This window comes from Martes martes, assembly GCF_963455335.1.
Source record: "Martes martes genome assembly, chromosome: 6".
NCBI classification, from domain to species: Eukaryota; Metazoa; Chordata; class Mammalia; order Carnivora; family Mustelidae; genus Martes; species Martes martes.
Genome location: NC_137893.1, coordinates 68419749 through 68422857, shown reverse-complemented (window position 1 = coordinate 68422857; position 3109 = coordinate 68419749).

Here is a 3109-nt window from a genome sequence, read left to right as displayed (position 1 = left end):
AGCCTAGGCTATCAGATGAAATGAGCAACCAGTATCTGTTCAAAACTGAATATGGAGCTTGCTGCACACTGGGGATGAGATGATTCAGTACCACTTGATTCCAAAATCCCACATGCGGTTTCGGAAAAATTTAAAGCAATCTGCACTCTAATGGGGGAGAAAAAAACCATAAAGACCAGATATATAAATACAAAAATGTAGTTATCCAAAAAGTTCATTAAGTCATGACAGTCATTACTAGACATAATAACGAACAAAAAGAGGTTCCCTTAAATAAAATAGTGGACTAATTAGCAATTATTTTTCCACGTGGAAACTGGCAAATATAAGACCCAGTCTGGGAATGAGTGTTAAATAAGGTTCTGAAGCTTTCTAAGCAATTGCTTTCTAAGCAATACTTAGATAAAGAAGAATGCAGCAGCGGGGCCGGGTCAGGTGTGGGACCCCAGCAAGGAAGCATCGGGGTACCAGTGTCCCTGGGAGTGTCGAGGCTGCGGTGGGAGTGGACAGGATGCATCCAGGCCCTCTTGCACCCACAGCTCTGTCAGAGACAGTGAACAGGCCATGTGTCTCTGGGCCAACACCTTCCAGAGAGTGACAGGAACCGAGAAAGGAAATTTAAAAAGGATAATGGACCAAAGCGTGGGAACAGGAGTGTTGGGCAGCACCGGAGGGCACCTCTAAGGAGATGACTTCTGAGCTGAGGTCTGGATGTTGTCTGGGAGACACTCAGGAAGACCTGTAGGAAAGGTGTTCCAGAAGCAACAGCAAGTACAAAGGCCCAGCCTCAAGGGGCTGACTGGAGCCCGAGGTTGAAAACACTGAATTGAGAACCAAGCCCCACAGGGAAATGGAGTGGAATCCCAGCCCAGTTCTGTGTGACCCACAGCCCCATGGCCTTCCTAGTACATTGCCTCTCAACACAAAACTTCTGTCCCCTGAGAATTTATCTTCTAGAACCAGCAGAGGTCAAGAGCTCTTTGGAGAAGGCAACTGTGAGGCTTTAGTTAAGACCCTGAAGAGCTGGAAAGCACCAAAGTCCAACCACAGAAGACGAGCTAAACCAATCATGGCCCACTTCACAAGGAATCTCTTGCAATAGTTGATAATGCTAATTATAAGGATGGAAACACAGGAAAAGGCCCATCAAAATATGTTGAGTAAGAAAAAGCCCCATGCAAAGCAGTCCGTATGTCATGATAACAATCATGTCAAAATCTGACCATGTGTAGGGACTGAGAGAAGGTGAAGGTGAACAGACTTGTGTGTTTGCTTGAAGGAGCTGTTTTTGTCACGTTCAAATTTATACTTTACAGTTGCTGTTAATTTGTTATTCTAAAGAGTCTCTGTGTCTAAATCTATCCTACCCCACCCCCAGAAGCCTAGTTTAGGTCCGCCTGGGTCTGTCATCTGCATCACATACCTTCTTCATGGAGTTGTCGGGAAGATAAAGTGTGATAACTTCCCATGGCGCCCTGTTCCTTTTCTTCATGGCGCTTGAGGCAGGCCAAGTCATTGACATCCCCTTCTGTCCTTTCCGTGTTCTACCTCCAACCACCCCACCCCTGGAAGGAAATATTGTAATTCTTTTTACCCAGATTTTAGCCTGGTCCTCAAAGGCCAAGAACCAAAAGCTTAAAGTCTACAGCTCTTCTCAGCTTTTGAAGAACTAAACTCATTGAAGAGATTATGCCTGGGGTGAGGGGACGAAAGAAGAGGGCCTGTGAGAAGCCAGGAAGAGGATTCCGTATCAGCCATATAATAGGAAGGGACTGTGCACCTGCTCTCAGAGCGACTGCAACCAAAAGGATTAATAAAAATCATTACAGCAATGTAACTAACACAAAGTATTTATTATGAACCAGGTCGTTTTCTTGGCAAAAAAAAAAAAATACACGTATGTATATGTATATGTGTATGTATGTAGGTATATATATGTATGTATGTAAAAAAAAAAGGAAGAAAAATGTATTTGTTTCCTATGCTGCAAGCTTTTATTTACTCTTATTTGTAAGTTGAAGCTCTAGTCTTTTTTTAAAAACATTTTATTTACTTATTTGTCAGAGAAAGAGAGAGAGCGAGCACTAGCAGGGGAAGTGACAGGCAGAGGGAGAAGAAGCCTCCCTGCTGAGCAAGGAACCCAGTAAGGGACTCGATTTCAGGACCCCGGGATCATGACCCGAGCCGAACACAGGCACTTAACCGATTGAGCCACCCAGTCCTTTGAAATTCTAATCCTAATCTTTTGGAAATTTTTGCATTTAAAGGTCCATATTAGAAGTTAAAGAAATTAAAGATGACTTATCTTTGAAACTAAAGATAACTTAGCCTCACATAAGTGCAGTTTGGTCTTAAAAGTCATCTTTTACCAGGACACCTGGGTGGCTCAGTGGGTTAAGCCTCTGTCTTCGGCTCAGGTCATGATCTCAGGGTCCTGGGATCGAGCCCCACATCTGGCTCTCTGCTCAGCAGGGAACCTGCTTCCCCCCTCTCTCTCTGCCTGCTTCTCTGTCTACTTGTGATCTCTGTCTGCCAAATAAATAAATAAAATCTTTTTTTAAAAAAAAGTCATCTTTTACCTCACTTAATTTTTTTAAAAAGCTGTATTTTTTAAACTAAATAATCAGATTGAATGTCACTGTTGTAATTGACCAGATAATTACTGTCACCTCACCTATAGCAGAGCTTACCAAAAGTGTTTGTCAAAACCCCAGGCTATCAAAAATGTAGCTTTAAGAGTAAAACTATCAGTGATAATAAGAAACAGGAGCATGACCGGAAGGGTAATTTCTTAAGAGCCCTATCTTTGGGGAGAATATCACTGTATTCACAATGCCTTCTTCTTCTTTACTTTTTCTCCTTCCATCATGTTTAGGGAAATTAATATTTGGTAAAAACAAATTTCAGCCATGAGCTAGAGACATTTAAAGAATAAAGAGTAACTACTAAGGGGAGGTTATGGACAGAGCCAGGTGTTGTAACTCTTGGGAGTAAGACCATAATAAGGTGATGATCATCACAATAATAATAATACATTTATTGAGTATTGCAAGTATGTTACATGAACTGTCTCATTTAAGCTTCAGAGTAACTTTTATGAAGTCAATAG